At 38.1% G+C, this 20,785-nt stretch overlaps 1 protein-coding gene across 5 annotated transcripts in view; it reads right to left on the bottom strand.

Moving 5' to 3' along the window:
* Window positions 1-20,785, bottom strand: part of FAM168A (family with sequence similarity 168 member A) — a 213,300-nt gene that overhangs the window by 180,369 nt on the left and 12,146 nt on the right. Inside the window, exon 1 of one of the 5 annotated variants that reach the window (XM_007491008.3) lies at window positions 18,444-19,308. The exons of 3 other annotated variants lie outside the window; for them this stretch is intronic. The gene's annotated coding sequence lies outside the window, so the exon portion shown is untranslated. Of the gene's footprint in view, window positions 1-18,443; window positions 19,309-20,785 lie in introns of those variants that run through there. One more of the 5 variants, XM_056795004.1, reaches the window with a different exon arrangement.

The raw sequence follows: 20,785 nt of genomic DNA, 5'->3' as shown, positions 1-20,785 counted from the left end.
ATACTTGCTGACTTGACTTATTAATGTCTCCCACAGAGCTCAAATATAAGACAGATGCCTGTTTATTTGCTTTATTATTCACATAATACCAGATTTGTAAAGGAGATCAGAAAACATACCTGACATAGTGATCTGATCTGATCTACAAAACACCAAGTGACCTCCCAGCCTTCACTGGAAGACCCCAATGAAAGGGAGCTCTCTACCTTTTAAAGAGTCCACTCCATTTTTAGAACTGAATGGAATGGTTTTTTTTTTTTTAATATCACGTAGACACAGACTTTTAGCAGATTAGAAAAAAGTCTAAAATGGCAATCAAAACTGAAAGCAAACAATTCACCCTTGAATTTCATAGTAATCATCATCAGAAGCAGGATTTTCTCTCCAGAAGACCCAATAGTTACCTAGAAATCACCTGCCAGCTCCAAACTACAAAAAATTGGCTCTGCGGAGTTTATACCAGCATAAGCTGAGGGGAAAAAAGGCCATTGATCAGAATGTGAAAGAAATTAAACACACTAGGAGAGCCCAGGCACCAAATACCACTGGGCATCTACTTCCCTGATAATAACAATCCAATTTATTAAGCCTAGCAAAGTATACTATTAATACAACAAACATCCCACTGAAGCCATGTTATCTGCACTGTCTCTATTGTCGATGGTTTCATCCCCCCTGGAAGGAGGTCTGCAGAAAAGGATCATTTCTTAGAAAATACAGTTCAGACTTCCATGGTAAAGTATTCTTTTTCCTTTGATGAGGGGAGGTGGGTAAGGAAAGGGAGAAGGGAGAGATACAAACTAGAAGGAAATGTACACTCCAAAGAGGCAAAATCACTGTCACAATTTTCTGCTCTGTCTCTTTTTCCTCCTAAACTGTGAACTCCAAGAGGGCAAGGATTATATTAAACTGAAACTGAAACAAACCCAGGATTCAGCACAGTGCTCTGCAGTCAGCAGGCATTTTGTTTGTTGAATTAAGTTAGTCATAGAATTTTAGCATGAAAAGGAGTCTTAAAATCCATCCAATTCAATCCCCTCCCCTCTGCAAAGGAAAATGAGGCACAGTGAAGTGACCCTCAACACAGGCCCAATATTCCATCTATTCCAACTCATATTATATTATCTGCCAGTAAAGGCTGGGTAGCCCTGGGCAAGTTGTTTATAAATTGCAGAACTGTTACAGAGCTACATTGGTAGACAGAGCTCCCCCTACCCTAATGAAATCACAAGTTTGAATGAAAAAAGGTCACCCCAAAATAGATGTTTGTTAATGGAATGAAACTTCCTACTAACCTCTAAGGTCCATGAAGGTGGGGGCTCTCTGTCTTATCAAAATTTTGTAACTCCCAGGAAGAACTGAAGGAACAGAGAGAGGAGGGGAAGGAAGGAGAGGGAAAGAAGGAGGAAGGGAGAGAGGGAGGACTGGTTTATGAAGCACCTACTATGACCCATGACTTAATAATTATTATCTCATTTAATCCCCACAATACCCCTGCAAGGCAGGTGCTGTTATTTTCCTCATTTTACAGCTGAGGAAACTGAGGCAGATAGAGTATCTGAAGTAATATTTGAATTCTGGTCTTCCTGACTGGAGGCCTAGTGCTCTGTCCAAGCTCCGCCTAGTAGAAGAGATTGATGGTGATAAATCTGGTGTAAAACTGGCAATAGGTAGGAAAGAGGCTAGTGGTCATCCCTTTCTCTCACTAATAGGGTTATCTAACTCCTTGGGGAGAGGTCTTTCACCATTTGACAAAAATTTCTGGGAAAGCTGAAAAACTGTCTGGCAGAAATTTGAATGGGCCAACTTTTCATAACCAGCCAACATATCACAATAACATCTAAATAGACACACAACCTCAATGTAAAAGGCCATATCATAAACAAATTAAAGGAGTAACACAGGAGATGCCTTCTACAACAATGGATAAGGGAAGAGTTCTTGACCAAACAAGGGCTACAGATGATCATAAAGAATATAATGGATGAAAAACGCTATTACATAAAAGAAAGGAAAAAAGAACAAGCACTGATTTAAGCACCAATCATGCCACAAACTGTGTTAAGTGCTTTACAAATATTACCTCATTTGATCATAAAATTGATAAGCTTTTATACAGATGAAATCAATGTGGCTAGAATTAGAAAGGTAGCAATAAAATCTTTGTAGCAAATTATGCGAATTTTTAATTTCCTTTTTATTTCTCCTACATCTTAACCTCACCTGACCAAACCTCTCCCAGGAGATGTAAAAATTTACTTAGTTTTAAATACTCCTTAGATAAGACATGGAGAAAGAATCTCAATTGTCTCAACTCCAGGTGATATGTAAATTTTCCTCTTCAATCAGCCTATTTGTGAACTTTCTTACAATACAATTGTGTATTGATTCCAAGGCAGAAGAGTGTTAAAGGCTAGGCAGTGGGGCTTGCCCAGGGTCACACAGCTGGGGAAGTGTTTGAGGCCAAATTTGAACCTAGGACCTCCAATCTCTAGGTCTGGCTCTCCATCCACTGAGCCACCCAGGGGCCCCAATTTGTGAACTTTCTAAATGTAACTTTAATCTGTAACCTGACTTAGTTTACCTATAGAGTTTGTTTGATGAAGTTTATTTCTTTAGGGGATATATGAAGATATGAATGTTTATTTAGATTTGTTCCATTTTTATGGCATTGAAGAAAATATATTATGACTTTATCATCTCTTTAATTTTATGGCTTAAGAGGAAAGTACAAGATTGCTGTCACACTTATTTAATTTTTCCTAGGAAGCCTTACCAGACTATTCATGACTCTTCAAGTTTTCTCTAAAGCCTGAACCTATGCTTGAGTATAATAATAAAACTTGGGTTTTTATTTCCACTAATTTCTGCATTGTAGTAAATATATATTTGTCAGCAGTTACTCACTGCCTGAGGGCAAGGTCAGGTGGCACAGTGGATAGAGTACCAGACCTTGAGTCAGGAAGACTTGAATTCAAATCCAGCCTCAGATATTTATTAGCTCTGTGACCTGGCCAAGTCACTTAGCCTATTTGGCTCAATTTCCTCATCTATAAAATGAATTGGAGAAGGAAATAGCAAACTACTCTACTATCCCTGCCAAGAAAATACCAAATGATAGATCATAAAGATTCAGACACAACTGAAAACAACTGAACAAAAATTTGCCACAAGAACTCAGAGAGGAGATAGTTCTCCCATAACAAAATAAAGAAGCAGTTCTCAAAAGAAAAAAAGGTAAGCTATCTGATTGTTACCAGATTGGGGGGAGGGAGCCTCCAAATCACTAATAATTAGAGAGATGCAAATTATAGCAATTCTGAGGTTCCTCTACACAGTCATCAAAGATAACAAAAAAGGAAAATATCATTTCTTAGAAGGACTATGGTAGAGTAGGTAGGCAGCTAGGTGGTTCAGTCTGGGCCTGTAGTCGGGAAGATCTGAGTTTAAATTTGACCTAAGACATTTACTAGCTATATGACCCTGAACAAGTTGCCTTAAATCCACTAAAGAAGGAAATGGCAAGCCATTCCAGTATCTTTGCCAAGAAAATCCCATGTACAGTAGGGTCCATGTGATCATGATGAGTCAGACACAACTGAATCAACTAAACAAGAGAGCAGGTTCATAAATAATGTACTACTGGCAGACTTATAAATCATTCTGGAAAGCAATTTAAAACTGGATCCCCAAAAGTCACTAAATTGTCTATACACTCTGAATCAGAAAAAAATACCAATATATTATAAATGCCCCTATAGGTACAAAGAAAGAGGACACCTAAGTGGCTCAATGAATACAGAGCCAGGCCTGGAGATCTTAGCTTTAAATGTGGCCTTAGACATTTCCTAATTGTGTGACCCTGGGCAATTCAGTTACTCCCAATTGCCTAGTCTATATTTTTGGGGGGATCATGGAAACAATAGTAATTGATTCAAAGACAAAAGATAAAGAGGGGGAGAGACAGAGACAGAACATGCAAGAGAGCAAAGAAAGGATCTGCATGTTCAAAAAATATGGTATCTCTTTTGGTGGTGGCAAAAAATTATAAATTAAGGGGGTGCCCATGGATTGAGCAGAAAAATTATAATATGTGAATATAATGGCTCTTAAAGCATTCAGAGAAACCTGAGAAGATTTGTATGAACTGAGCAAAACCAAGAAACTGTAAAGGAAAACTACTGTAAAAGACTTCAGAATTATGATCAATGTAATGAGCAAACATGACTCTGGATGGCTAGTCAAGCTTTTCTCTTGGCCAAGAAATGATAGATGAACCCAAGGAACAGAATAATGTATGGTTTTCAGACTTGGCCAATATGTTCATTTGTTTTTATTATCTACATTTATTTGTTTACATGTATAATTATTTTAAATATTATATATTTGTATATAAATATGTTTGTATTATCATATATTTACTATGTGCACATATGTCATATGTCTGTATATTATATTTCATTAACTATATTATTTATTTATTTGAGAGGACTTTTATGTTGGAGGAAGAAATCAGGAGGATGAGAGTACAAAAGAGTAAGAATGTTACTAAAAAGAAAGAAAAGAATATCAATGAATCATTAAAAAATAAACAGAAAAGAACAGAAAGAAGTTCAGAAGGGGACACAGATAAATAGGGCAGAGCTGGATTACAATGTTAAAATTTAAATATACACAAAATAAAATATCTAAGTTATACACAGTGAAGATTCAGAGTTTCATATGCAGTCCTCTTTTTCTATTTCTCCAAGTATCAGAAAATCTTCATGTTTGCAGGTTTGCCATAATAAAAAAAAGAAAATTTAACAATAAAATAAGGGATTGAACTAGATGATCTCTAAGATCTCTTCTAGTTCAAAGTCTATGAATCTATAAAAGTATTCATTAGTTTTAACAGCATTTGGAGCACTCTATTAGGTGATGGGATCTCCCCAAAAATGAGCATATTTCAGACCAGCTAAAACAGGTGAAAAAGACAACTTGCTGGAGGAGGGGTAGAGAGCTTGGGAGTCAGGAAGACTCTGAAATATACTAGATGACCCTGTACAAGTGACTTCCCCTTCCAATACCCCAAGCAACTCTCTAGGATTATACACTGATAAATGGATACTAATGTGCATTGGTAGTTTCCTCACTGGGTGTTCTCAAAACCATATGAAACTCAGGCTAATTCCCTCTCTCTTTCAGAAATACAAGTCATAATAATGACAAGAAGTGAAGGATGAAGGATGAAGAAAGATGAGAAGATCTAGGTCCTCTCTACCTTTTCCATATCCAAAAGGCATACAGGGATGAGGTGAGCAAGAAGAAGAGATTCTAATCTTAATTTCCCAGCCACAAATCAGGTGAAGTCCATAAGAATGTTAAGTTCCTATCCTAACTATTTTCTAGGACTCAGGGCTGCTGCCAAAGGGTTAGCACCTTCTGGTCTATAAATTACTTATCACCAGCTGTAAAGTTTTGGATACAGTAATTTTCAAAGCAACTATGAAACTTTAGAAGTGAGCCATAAAGAGACCTGGTTCATGCCTTGCCCATCCAGAATATGTCCTCCAATTCAGTATCTGACACATTAGACTAAATATGCTATAAACAGCTATTTCTTCAGAGAGTATGAAGTTTTATAGTACAAACCTATTAGAAAGAATAAAGTTTAAGATACTCAAGAAAATAAACTGTTTTCAAACACCCTGGAGCACTTCTGAGGCACCAATTTTATACAATTGACATGCTAATTACAAATCTTTACTAGCCATTCATTAAAACAACTTCCCTAAAGGCCAATATGAAGTAATACTTTGTTAGCTTTTTTTGATCTACTGGTATGTCTCAATTCAGTTTATAAAACATTTATTAAGGGCATACTCTCTTCAAAGACCTCACTGTATCTAAAATACAACTGAATGTCTTCATAAATATTCTATAATTCAAATTGGCCAAATTCCTCATTAGGAAAAACAGATTTTTACTTAATTTCACAGGACTTAGAGCTAGAACCTTTAGAGTAGAGATTCTTAATCTGGGGTCCCTGGATTTATTTTACTATTTTGATAACTATTTCAATATCATTTCTTTCCTTTACTATCCTGTTTGTTGTATTTTATGTAGTTAAAAATATTATTCTAGGAAGTAGTCCATAAACTTCACCAAAGTGTCTCTAAAGGAGTTCATGACACAAAAAAAGATTAAGGACCTCTGCCTCAAAGATCAACTAGTATGATTCCTCAATTTTACATTTACATGAGACATATGGAGTTTAAGAAAGAAGGTGAAGCAAACTACCATTCAAGGACTTTACATTCCAGGGAGAAACAACATATCCCCAAAATATTAATTTGTCTAAGGGGGGGGGGGCTCAGTTCCATGGAACTCAAAAGAAAAGAGAATCCCTGGATGGGCCACTTTTCTCACTTAATTGGAACTTTAATCCACTGGGCAACAAAACTTTTTTGTTTTAATAATTTTGGATATAAATCTCCCTCAAATATTACTTCCATTCTGTGAGAATCTGTTAGGGCAGCTAGGTGGCTCAATGGATAGACAGTCAGGTCTGGAGACAGGAGAACCTGGGTTCAAATCTAATTTCATCCATTTCCCAGTTCTGTGACCCTGGGCAAGTAGCCAGACAGTAGCACCAGATAAGGAGGAGCAAGATAAATTTGGAGGCAGGAGATGTCCATTTCAAAAACATTCTGGGAGGAGGAGTCAAGATGGCAGCTTAGAGACAGCAACAGCTCAGACCTCCTCAAACCCTTCCTCGCCGAATCAAAAACACAATACTTCGAGGGGATTGAAAACCAAATCTAACAACAGGACAGAGCTAGGGAACCCTCCTGTTGGACTCAATTTAAAAGACTGATTTGAGAGCCTTGCTGACTAAGTTCCAAGGGCAAAGGCTACAACAAACTACAGGCAATGACCTTGATAAAAGGGTGGGAATCCCAGCTCATTTTCAGCTTCTGCTGTCAGCTGGAGAAGATCTGGCTAACCTGATCAATCAGCAGAACAGAGAAGAAGCCCCTTCGGGACAGAACAGCCCAAACCCACAGAACCAGCACATGAGAGGAGCAAGACTACAGGGCAACTACAGGGGGGAAAGAATGGAAAAATATGAGTAAACAACAGAAAAAGAAAAAAGAAATTATAATTGATAGCTTCTATCCAGGCAATGAACAAAGAGCAAATGGAACACAGGAGGATTGAAGAACACCAAGCAAAAACACAGAAACTCCAGAAAATTGGACACAGGCTGTGGAAGAATTCAAAATACAATTCAAAAAATAATTAAGAGAGGCTGAAGACAAATGGGAAAAGAACTTAAAAAAGCAAAATAAATCATCTGGAAACAGAAAATTGTGTCTTGAAAGCCAAAATTAGTCAGCTTGAAAATGAGGCAAAGGAGATGAAAAATGAGGCAAAGAAGATGAAAGATGACTTACAAAGAAAATCAGACCAGAAGGAGAAGGATGACCAAAAATCCAGGGATGAAATCCAGTCTTTAAAAAATAGAATACAACAACTAGAAGCAAATGACTTCACAAGGCAGAAAGAAACTATAAAACAAAATCAAAAGAATGAAAAAATTGAGGAAAATATGAAACACTTCATCCACAAAACGGAAGATCTAGAAAACAGGTCCAGGAGAGACAACTTACGAATCCTTGAACTACCAGTAGATCATGACAAAAGAAAAAGCCTGGACATCATTCTACAGGAAATCATCCAAGAAAACTGCCCCAACATTCTAGAGCAAGAGGAGATTGAAAGAATCTACAGATCACCGCCTATATTTAATCCTCAATTGACAACACCTAGGAATGTTATAGCCAAATTCAAGAACTACCAAGGAAAAAAATATTACAAGCTGCTAAGAAAAAGTCATCCAGATACCATGAAACCAAATTTAGGATAACACAGGATCTGGCTGCATCTACACTAAACGACCAAAAGGCATGGAATATAATATTCTGGAAAGCAAGGGAATTAGGTCTACAACCAAGAATCAACAACCCAGAAAAACTGACTATATTCTTGCAAGGGAAAGTATGATCATTTAATCAAAAACATTCTTTCTAAATGTGTTACAATGGATAAATTTCTTCAGTCTCTTCACACATATAATGAGGACAAAACTCCCAAGGTTGTTTTAAGTAAAGCACTTAGCAAACTTCAAAGCATCTTATTTGCTTTTTAAAAATAAGGTTCCTAACACTGTTAGGAAGGGGAATACTATGGCTATAGTTTACCTGGATTTTACATTTGACAAAGACAGTAATGCTAATCTTGTGGAAAAGACAGGCAGATGTGGTCTAAGCAATAATATGGTTATTATGTATTCAGAAGTGTCTGAATGGCTAGAACCAAAGATTAGCCCTTAATAGCTCAATATCAGCTTGGAAGTTCTCCAGGGAAATGTCCTGGGATCTATGGCTGTTTAGTCCTCTGTTGTTTCATATTTTTATCAATGACTTAGTTAAAGCACTGATTCTCCCACTTATCCAATTTATAAATGACAAAGAGCTAGACAGAACTACTAGACAGAAAGTCTTTGAAAAGACCCTGACCTGCTAGAATAGTAGGATAAATCTAACACAAAGACTTTGTTTTGATTTTATATTTTATTGAGGGAAAGGACTCCTGCAGTTTTTTTCTGTGTATGAGATGAAATGGCTTAAAGAAATTGAGATCATTTAAGTGAACAGAGGCAAGGTTTAATATTCCTCATGAGAAAGGGAACATTGCCCTAATGGCAATGCCCAATGCATGGGTGCAGATACAAGCGTTTTATAGATTCCTGATGCAAACCCCCACCCACTCTATTTGATACCCATGGTCTGGGGCTGAATTTACAATCTAGGCATGAAAGACCACCCAATCAGAAAGCAAAAAGTTTCATAGCACGAGCACACACACGCACATACACACTCCCCACAGCATGAGTTCTATCACGAGTTCCACCAGGCTGGAGGGAGATTATGAAGAGGTAGCTATGTCTTCAGGAGGGACTCTTCTGACTTCTAAAGGTCAGAGAAGATAAGGAGGTAGGATAGTCTAGTGGTTTGCTTTCTTTGAGATAAGAGATCTCTCAACCCACTGGGCCTATGACAATAACAAAATGTCCTTGACATGTTATTCTGAACTCTTAAATGGGTTTTCCTTCTCTAATGGAGCACCTACCCTGAGAAGAACAAATTAATTCCTTTCTCTCCAAACGTGTATCCTCCAATCCCTGGCAGGAAGCCTGGCACATAATAGGTACCTAATAAATGCTTACTGGAAAACAACTGAAATGTTCCCATTTTTTGACCCAGAATTTCCTCTACTAGGCATATACCATAACGAGGTTACTGATGAAAAGAAAGTCTCAATATATACCAAAATATTTATAACAGCATTTTTTTTTTTGTGGGAGTGAAGCACTAGAAACAAAGCATATGCCCATCAACTGAGGAACAGCTGAAGAAACTGTGATATATGAATGTAATGAACTATTATTATCATTTAACACTCACTGGTAAATTACCATAGCAACTTAGTGTTTGACAAATCCAAAGATCCATGCTTCTGGAAGAACTCACTATTTGACAAAAACTCCAGGGAAAACTGGAAAACAGTATGGCAGAAATTAGGCATAGACCAACCCCTCATACCATATACCTAGGTAAAGTGAAAATGGATACATGATTTAGAAATAAAGGGTGATACCATAAGCAAATTAGGGGAGCACAAAATAGTTTACCTGCCAGACCTATATGGATAAGGAAAGAATTTAGGTCAAAACAAGACATGGAGAACATTGAGACATAAAATGGATAACTTTGACTACACTAAATTTAAGTTTCTACATAAACAAAAACAATGCAACCAAGATTAAAAGGCAAATAAACTGGGGGGGAAAATCTTTATATATAGCAATTATCTCTGACAAAGGCTTCATTTCTGACATAGAGAACTGAGTCAAGTCCATAAGAATACAAAGTATTTCCCAATTGACAAATGGTCAAAGAATACAAAAAAGCAATTCTCAGATGAAGAAATTAAAACTATCTTTAGTTATATGAAAAAATGCTCCAAAATCACTATTGATTTGGAGAAATGCAAATTAAAACAACTCTGAACTATTACTGTTCTATAAAAAACACAAATATGATAAAGAGAGAAAGATGTACATGAATTGATTGAGAATGAAGTAAACAAAACCAACAAAACAACATACATAATAACTATTATAATGTAAGTAGACAGAGCCACCACCACAAAACAATCAAACATGACTGTTGCAAAATTACATGGTCCCAAAAAAGAGATATGAGAAGACAAGACTTATCCCTCACAACATCTTTGAAAAGGTAGGAGGCATCCAGTGTCAATCAATTAATTGATTGGTCCTAATTGTTAATTCACCTTTTCCTCTTTTACTTTTTCTTTTTAAAATATGTTCTTTGTTATATAGGATAGCTCTCAGATGGAAGAGAGGAATGGATACAGGGGGAAATTCAGGCACTATAAAAACAAAATTCTGACAAATTCAAGCTATGATACATCCTATCCCCTCTGCCATATTCTGTATTTCCCATATCACCAAGAACACATCAGACACTCAAATATTTGGTGAATGAATAAACATATAATAAAAGGCTCTAGAAAGAGATAATGACAAAAAAAAAATGGATCGGAAAGGCCATGCCAGGAAAGCAACACAATTTGACTGAAATTAATAACTATCTATATACACAATGGATGAAATGTGTTGTCAAGTAAAACCTCAGAAGTGATCTTAAATGTGCTTTGAAGAGATGGTACCAATACAATTAAAGCGCTTCCCTAAATATCAGTTGGAAACAGCCAACTTAAAATGTAATTAGCATAAAATAACCTATAAACTCAGACTATTGGCCTTACACTGACTTATGTAGGCTAAATTGCATACCATGATCCCCAAATCAAAAGTCATTTTCACAAGACATCTTCAGAAACAAGACACACAAATTTAATTCAACAAGCAATTTATTAAACATCTATTCTATGTGGTACTATACTGAGGGTAGGATAAAAGGCTTAGATAAGATAATTGGCATAGCCTGTACCTGTGTTCACAGTGTAAGTAGCAGAGTGTTGACACAGATGATTAACTAGTACATGATAAGTGCACCACTAAAGAAGAAGGCAAAGGGTTCCTTGAGGTTCAAGGAGAGATCAGTCATTATTGACAAGGGTCAGGGAAGATGTCATTTAAGAGGTAACATCTGAGTCAGGGTTTAAAGGAAGGATAGGAATTCAACATGTAAGGAAGGGTGAAATACATTCCAAATACAGGGAACAATGTAACCATAAGAAGGAAAGAGGGATTATGGATATGTACAGAGTAAGTGCATTAGCTATAATAAAGAGTACATGGAAGGAAACAGCATCAAATAAAACAGTCAAGTTGGGGAACACAGGATTGGATTGTAGAGAACTTCTAGTAGACGTTAAATTTACTTAAATTCTAATTGGTAAGTAACTGGGAAATCACTACAAAATTTTAAGCAAAAGAATAGCATTATCATGTTATTAGATGGCTTGCCTAAGGAAAATAAATCTAGCAATATACATGAATGGATTGAAAGAAACACGAGGGTGACCTGATAGAAGACTATGGCAATAACTTGTCTTTATCAACCAAAATGCCATTTCCTGAGGACAAAAAATATTAACACTTCACTACAGTGGATGGGATAAACAGATCTCAAAACTATCAGCACAGGAAGGATAATTGAGGCAGCTAGTTGGCATAGTGGATAAAGTATTGGAAGTAAGGAAGACCAGAGTTTAAATTCAACTTGGGACACTTAACTGATTGTATGATACTGGCATGTCATTTAACCTCTATTTGCCTCAATTTCATTTGTAACCTCACAAGGTTGTTGAAAAGAGAAAATTAGATAATATTTGTAAAGCACTCTGAAAACCTTAAAGTGCTATATAAATACTAGCTATTGTTGTTGTTATTATTATGGAACGTATGGGAGCTGATGAGATCATCAAGTAAAAAAAAAAGCCTAGGACATAGCCCTGGGGGACACTAAGAGTTAGCACACATAACCTGGATAAAGATCCAGCAAAGGAGACTGAGTGAACCAGGAGAGAGCAGTGTGACAAAAATCTAGAGAAGAGAGTACCAAGGAAAAGAGGCTAATGGACAGTGTTAAATTCTGCAGAGAGAGAGAGTTCAAGAAGAATGAGGTTTGAGAAAAGGCTTGGCAAAGATTTGGCAACTAAGAGATCCCTAGTAACTTTGGCCAGGTGATTCATTTGAATGATGAAGCTGGAAACAAGACTATAAAAGAGTTAAGAAAATGAGAGTAAAAGAAATAGAGGTTCTGAATATAAATTTATTAAGGAATTAGCCACAAATGGGCCAAGAGACATAATAAGATGAAAGCCCTCGGGACCAAATGAGGGTTTTTTGAGGATCAGGGAAATATGGATATGTTTGTAGGCTATAGGCTTTTATAAGCAGTGGTAAAGCAGCCAGCAAAAAAAAAAAGACTGAAGGTAAATGAGAAAATGGGAATAATAGAGGGGGCAGTCACCTGGAGAAGACGAAATGCAATGGGATTACTTTTGAATGTAGAGGGGTTTAAGCGACTTCCGGTTAAGATGGCGGCTTAGAGAAAGCTAAAGCTCAGATCTCCGGAAAACCCTTCCCGACCGATCTCAAACTATAAGCTCCTAAGGCGCCGAAATTCAAAACGATCAACAGCACAGACCCTGGGAACCCTCCTCCTGGACCTGGACCCGGTTCAAAAGGTACGGCTCCCCTCAAAAGCCAGAACCCGAGATCACTCGGACCTCAGGGGTAGGAGCGCAGAGTCCAAGCCTCCCGGAAGCCGCAGCCCGGCCTGGCTCAGAGAGCAGGGTCTTTTGAACAACAACCCTCAGGGCCTTCTACCCGAGTCCGGGTGAAAGTTACTGCCGGGGGCTTCCGCTGCAGAGAGCTGGTTGAAACAACAGCAACCCTCAGGGCGGGCAAGACAGCCTCACGGGCTGGATCCTGCTATCCAAGTCTCAGTGAAAGTCCTTGCCCTCGGAGCTTGGGGAAGCTGCAGCCCATCCCCCTGCAGGCCGACGAAACAGCCTCACGGCCAGCGATTCTGAAGGCAACTTCCGGAAAGCGAGCTGGGGGGAGAGTGTGGCCTCGTGGTCCGACCCTTCCATTCCAGTTCCAGTGAGGCATATTCAGTTTAACCCAGGGAAAGCTCATAGAACCAACATCTGCCCAGGACTAAAGCCTCTGAACACCAGAGATAAGAAAAGCTAATCCTCCACATTCAGAGATGGCAAACTCCACAGAAGCACAGAAGCCCCAAAATACCAAGAAAAATAAGAAGAAAGGGGCGACTTTGGACACATTCTATGGAGCCAAAATACAAAATACAGAGCAGATAGAAGAAGATATACAAGAAAATTCTCCAAAATCTTCCAAAGGAAATAGAAACTCTCCACAAACCCATGAAGAATTTGAATCAGAAATGACCAAAAAGATGGAAGCCCTCTGGGAGGAAAAGTGGGAAATAATGCAAAAGAAATTCACGCACCTACAAAACCAGTTTGACCAAACTGTAAAAGAAAACCAGGCTTTAAAGCAAGAACTAATAAAGCAAAGCCAAAACACCAAGAAATTAGAAGAGAACATAAAATATCTCACCGACAAGGTGATAGATCTGGAAAATAGAGGGAGAAGAGAAAATTTAAGAATAATTGGACTCCCAGAAAAGCCAGAAATAAACACCAAACTGGACATGGTGATACAAGATATAATCAAAGAAAATTGCCCAGAGATTCTAGAACAAGGGGGCAATACAGCCACTGACAGAGCTCACAGAACACCTTCTACACTAAACCCCCAAAAGACAACTCCCAGGAATGTAATTGCCAAATTCCAAAGCTATCAAACAAAAGAAAAAATCCTACAGGAAGCCAGAAAAAGACAATTTAGATATAAAGGAATGCCAATCAGGGTCACACAAGACCTTGCAAGTTCTACTCTGAATGATCGTAAGGCATGGAACATGATCTTCAGAAAGGCAAGAGAGCTGGGTCTCCAACCAAGAATCAGCTACCCAGCAAAACTGACTATATACTTCCAAGGAAAAGTATGGGCATTCAACAAAATAGAAGACTTCCAACTTTTTGCAAAGAAAAGACCAGAGCTCTGTGGAAAGTTTGATACCGAAAATCAAAGAGCAAGGAATACCTGAAAAGGTAAATATTAAGGAAAGGGGAAAAATGTTATCTTCTTCTTTTACTCAAACTCTCTTCTATAAGGACTACATTTATATCAATCCATGTATACTAACATGTGGGGAAAATGTAATGTATAAATAGGGGGTAAAGAAAGACCAAATAGAATAATGGTTCTCACACAAAGATTCACATGGGAAGGGGAGGGGAAGAAAACTCCTATAAGAAGGAGAGGAAGAGGGGGGGGGGGGTTACTTAAACCTCAATCTCAGGGAAATCAACTCTGAGAGGGAAAAACATCCAGATCCATTGGGATCTTGAATTCTATCTTACCCAACAAGGGTAAGGAGAAGGGAAAACCAAGGGGGGGAGGGGGAGAGGGAGAACAAAAAGGGAGGGAAAGAGAGGGGGGAGGGGGAGGGAAGAAAAAGGGAGGGACTAAAAAGGGAAACATCAAGGGAGGGGACAAGGGGACTGATTCAAAGTAAATCACTGGACTAAAAGGTAGAGCCGATGAAGAAAAGGTTAGAATTAGGGAAGGCAATCAAAATGCCAGGGAGTCCACAAATGACAATCATAACTTTGAACGTGAATGGGATGAACTCACTCATAAAACGTAGACGAATAGCAGAATGGATTAGAATCCAAAACCCTACCATATGTTGTCTTCAAGAAACACACATGAGGCGGGTTGACACCCACAAGGTCAGAATTAAAGGATGGAGTAAGACCTTCTGGGCCTCAACTGATAGAAAGAAGGCAGGAGTGGTAATCATGATATCTGATAAAGCCAATGCAAAAATAGACCTGATCAAAAGGGATAGGGAAGGTAATTATATTTTGTTAAAAGGGACTCTAGACAACGAGGAAATATCATTAATCAACATGTATGCACCAAATAATATAGCACCCAAATTTCTAATGGAGAAACTAGGAGAATTGAAGGAAGAAATAGACAATAAAACCATACTAGTGGGAGACTTAAACCAACCATTATCAAATTTAGATAAATCAAATCAAAAAATAAATAAGAAAGAGGTAAAAGAAGTGAATGAAATCTTAGAAAAATTAGAATTAATAGACATATGGAGAAAAATAAATAGGGATAAAAAGGAATACACCTTCTTCTCAGCACCACATGGCACATTCACAAAAATTGACCATATATTAGGTCACAGAAACATAGCACACAAATGCAAAAAAAGCAGAAATAATGAATGCAGCCTTCTCAGATCACAAGGCAATAAAAATAATGATTAGTAATGGTACATGGAAAACCAAATCTAAAACCAATTGGAAATTAAACAATATGATACTCCAAAACCGTTTAGTTAAAGTAGAGGGGTTTAACTTGACAAGAAAAGGGCCACCTCTTTGTGTGACAGTGGGGTGAAAGAGGAGATAGTAGGTAAAAATATCAAAGTGATGTGATGTGGCAAAGGAGAGAAGAAGAAGCTCTCCAAGAATGGCTTCGATTTCTTCCCAATATAAGGCAAAGTTCTCAGATGAAGAGAAGGGAGAATTTTGAGGAAGGATGAAAAGGCTTGGAAAAGTAAGTGATAACTAGGATAGTAAATCAACTAGAGAATTATTAAAGGATTGCCTTGCAGCAGTGAGAACCCAGTTAAGGTGAGGTTACATCAATTTCTGGTGGATCTGATGACTGCAACACAGTTTCATAATTTTCTCTAGCTAATTTGCATCAGATAGAGTAAAAGAAGCAGATGGTTGGAGTAATCCAAAACTGAGGCTTAGAAGGGCAACATGAGCAGCAGGATTAGGGGGAAAGGGACTTGAAAGGAGAGGATAGGGTAAATTTGAACTGGATCCCCAAAGGGGAACCTTTACCCAAAAATGGGTAAAGGAGGAGACTATAGCCAGTGCAAGCCTGGGAAAGAACTGAGGGGAGATGGTCCTGAAAGTCAAGATAAGGACAAAGAATAGGGTCTGAGGTTGCAAGGAAGAGGGAAAGGGAGAATAACAATAGACTGTGATGTTATAGGAATTTCAAGAATTTCAGAAGAGGTGCATTTGTGGGTTAGGGCAAGATCAAGGATATGACCATTTCTATGTTTGGCCGAGTGGGATGGAATTCAAGTACACTAAGTAAATTGAGGGACTAGTGTCATTTGAGAAAGTATCAGTATGTGTGCTGAAGTCTCCTAGTAAGAGGTTAAGAGATGGTAAAGAAGGGAAGTTTTATGGAGGTAAGTGGACAACAAATTAGAATTCTGATTGGAAAGTAGATATGGATAGAGTGAACCTCAAAGTTACTAAGTGATAGTGGTAGTGGCAAGGAGTATTCCAACTCCCCCACATCAACTAGTGAGTCAAAGATTACAGGTTAAAATACAAACAGTGATGAAAAGACAAGGGTCTATAGATATCTAGATTGTGTCATGAAAAGGAACTCAAGACTCAGTGATGGCCAGAAGATGGAAAAAGAGGGAAAGGAAAAGATACAAAATGAAAGCAAGTTTATTGCCTATGAAGCAAAAATTCCAGAGAGCACAGCAGAAGGGTAAGCAGAAAAAAAAGAAAGCTGGCCATAGACTGAGAATAACCTGATTTCAAGTCTTATCTCTGGCACCCACTGCCTGTGTGACCCTGGGCAAATCCCTTAACCACTCAGTGTCCCCAGGCAATCTCTACCAATGAAACCATGAATCCAGATACAAAAATTAATAGGAGACTTAGATCTCTAAGGTTAATTAGATTTCTTAAAAGACTATCCTCAGAGAATTCATCATTTAAAAGCCTGGATTTTCCACAAACAACAAATAATATAGCATTCTTGGGCCCTCTGGCAAAAAGCAAACTGGGAAATGTTATATTTATACTCAGTAGCTCCAATTCACTTTTCCACCTCTTCCTCTTTGTCCCAGGAGGTTCTGTTGGCAACCTACTGACCTGAATTATATTATAAAAGCCTCAAAACCAGTCTCCTGGCACCCAGGTCTTCCTGTCCATTCTTCTTCCACATACTGAGAGATAAATTCCTACAACACAACTTTGATTATGTCTCTCCCCTACTCACTAACTTTCCTTCAGTGGCTCCTTATCAGCTGTACAACAAACTCTTTACTTCACCATTCAAGATTCTCCATACTCTAGCTCCAACTCACCTTTCTAGTTTTAGCTCAAATCAGCCTTTTGCACTTTCTCTGTACTTTATATATTCTTCAAGGGCTGGTTGCAGTCCCTCAAACATTTCCTACATATTCCCCATGCCTAGGATTTTCCCAATACACCTATCTTTAATTTGACAGAGTTGAACTAGATGACCTCCAAAATCTCTTCTAACTCTAAATCCACGATCAGATCATGTCTACCTGTAAACATCACATACCCTTCAAGATGCCCCTCAAATGCCATACCTATTACATGATGTCTTTCCTATTTCTCCAGCTAGAAATGAGTTTCCCCCTTATTCAACTTAATTTAACAAAAATCTAATTAAGAATCTACTTGAATTAATGTATCCTGTACATACAAAGCCCTACAGGAAGCTGGGAATACAGACCAAAACAAAATAGACCCTGTCTTCAAAAAGTCTAAGTTATAATACTGGGATGGAATACTATGAACACTTACAAGGAAATTCAAGATCATTTGAGGAGGGAAAGTGCTGTAAAACTGGGAAATCAGAGAAGGCTTCACTGAGAAAGTGACACCTAAACCAACCCTTAAAAGAAGACAGGAATTCTGAGGTACAGAAATACTGAAGACATTCCAAGTGTGGGGACAAGTTGTACTAATGTGAAAAGCTAGGAGATAAAGGCCTGCCTTATGTGCCAGAACACTGTATTCCCCTTAAAAGTCACATTTTCATATTTATTCTTTTTCTCCTCTGTCCCCTTATCCGGAGATTAGGGTGCTGCAAGGCTGAAGGTGGAAGGGAGCAGACCTGTGGCATGCATAGCCTGGAAAAGGTTTCTCTCTCTCTTTTTTTTCTAAACCCTGACCTTCCATCTTAGAATCAGTACTGTGTATTGGTTCTAAGGGAGAAAAGTGGTAAGGGTTAGGCAATGGGGTTTAAGTGACTTGCCCAGGGTCACACAGCTGGGAAGTATCTGCGGTCACATTTGAACCCAGGACCTCCCATTTCTAGGCCTGGCTCTCAATCCACTGAGCTATCCAGCTGCCCCTGAAGGTTTCTCTTAAAGTTCTCTTTGACAGAGGGGAATCTTTGAGTTTGAGTCATTCATTGTACCCACCTGTCCACCAAGGTATCTAAGGCTTCCAAAGAGCAGGCAGGGAGCTGATACTCAGATAATTGGTTGGTATAAGAAAAGCAGCTTATTCTTGGCAGTCTAAGAGCACACTTTTAAATCAGGATGTTGTGATGAAAGTGAATCAAATCCACACAGGAGACTTGCTCAGGCTGAAAGGCACAAGGTGGCAGAAGTATCCACAACTTTTGGTCTTGGATTTCCTCCCCTTGTATGACATGTGGAGGTGCTCACAAAGGCCTGTGCCAGAGCTCCCACATGGTACGCACCAGAATATGAGAAAGCAATGGTCAGATCCAGCCTGAATTGTAACAGCTGGGCAGACTTCTAGCTATCCATCCCTACCACTGGCAAAGGCAATGACATAATTAACCTCTAATAGATTGTCAGGTCTCCAAGATCAGTACTGACATGTTCCCTAAAACTGAGCACAGTGCTTTGCATATACTGAATCCTTAATAAATGTTTGCTGAATAAATGGCTGAATTACTTAGCATGACTATTCAAGTGATACTTAATGGAGAGCTATTTGGTGTGCTTATATTATATACTTTAAAGGTTAGACTGCAAATCACCTGGCCTCAGTTATTTCCTAGCTGTAAGACCCTGGAAAATCACTTAACTCCAATGCCTAGCCTTTATGACTCTTCCACCTTGGAACTGATACTCAGTGTTCAAGATGGAAGCTAAGTGTTTAAAAGAAGGGGGGGGAAAAGATCAGACTATTCAGAGCAAACAATCTCTAAAAAGTCTTGAGTACAATAATTTCGCTTAAAAGAATTAACCCAATATATAACATTAATTTAATTTTTACAAGTTACTAAAATCCTTAGAATACTTCTAAACTTAAGTGAAAATCTTAGTGTACTTTTGTTAAACTTAGATAAAAAAATTTATTAGCTGTGTGATCCTGAGCAAATCACTTGACCTTCTTAAACTTCAGTTTTTTTATCTATAAAATGGGGATGTGCTATTATATAAATATTTAAGCATCTGCACCCAAAGAAAACACTGCTGAGGGAAAAAATACAAGTGAAAAAGAAATGGTCCTTTTCCTTAAGGGATTTACAGAATAATATGAGATTAAGACACATATGTAAAACACATATGCTACAATACAAAATAACAGTCAGCACACATAAGAAGTACAATGTTAAATTCAAAGTAGAAGAGTGTATTTCTGACTAGAGCAAGAATTCTTTTTTTTTTTTTAAACCTTTACCTTCCTAGGCAGTTGGTATTAAATGACTTGCCCAGGGTCACACAGCTAGGAAGTGTCTGAGACCAGATTTGTAGAGTAAGGGTTTTTAACCCTCAGGGTCAGTGAACTTTTTAAAAAAATATTTTGATGACTATTTCAATATAATTTTTTTCTTTTATAACCCTTTATATTTCATTTAGTGAATTTTCTTAACTATTCTGAGAAGAGTCTATCAGCTTCATCAGAATAAAAGGGTTCAAGCCACAAAAAAAAGTTAAGAATCTCTGGACTGTAGAAAGATTTCCAAGAACCAGTGGACCCTGAAGGACAGGTGGAATTTCAGTAAGCAAGATGAAGTGGAATTAGGAAATGCCAGGTTTAGAAAATAGTGTGAGCGAAAGGAAGAAAGCAAGAAAATAAAGGAGACCAAACACAAAATTCAGTTTGACCAAAGTTGAGCACATATGAGATAAAAATGGAGAGACAATCCCTATGCCTGGTATCTCCTCCTCCCACATTCCAGTTATTGAAATGTGACTTTCAAGGTCCAGCAATTGTGCTACCTCCTACAAGAAGTGTTCATTGTTCTCTAACCCTCCCCAACAAGTGATTTCTTCCTCTTGAAATTTTCTTAAAGCACATTGTTTCAATTTCTCCTCTGCCCTTATTACATTCTACCATATCTCATTCCTATTTGGGTATGTCCTGTTTCCCCCCACTTAAAAAAATGCCAATTACTTGAAATTAAGAGTGACAATATTTTTATCTTTGTATCCCCTGTCCCAGCATAGGTCTTTGCATATAGCAGGTGACAAATGTTTGCTAAATTGAAAGCAAGTTACAGGGAGTAGCTAAATGGCTCAGTGGATTGAGAGCCAGGCCTAGAGAAGGGAGGTCCTGGGTTCAAATATGACTTTAGACACTGGAGAAGTCATTTAACCCCCACTGCCTACCTCTTACCACTCTTCTGCCTTAGAACCAATACATAGGAAAGAGAGAAAGAAAGAAAGGTAAGTTATAGGGTCAGCTAGGTGGCTGGGTAGATTAAGAGCCAAGAGGTTCTGAATTCAAATTTGTCTTAGAGGTTTCTAGCTATGTGACTCTGGGCAAGTCACTTAATCCCCAC

Source organism: Monodelphis domestica, chromosome 4 (genome assembly GCF_027887165.1).
Source record: "Monodelphis domestica isolate mMonDom1 chromosome 4, mMonDom1.pri, whole genome shotgun sequence".
In the NCBI taxonomy this organism is placed as follows: domain Eukaryota; kingdom Metazoa; phylum Chordata; class Mammalia; order Didelphimorphia; family Didelphidae; genus Monodelphis; species Monodelphis domestica.
This window is presented reverse-complemented; position numbering and strand designations above follow the sequence as displayed.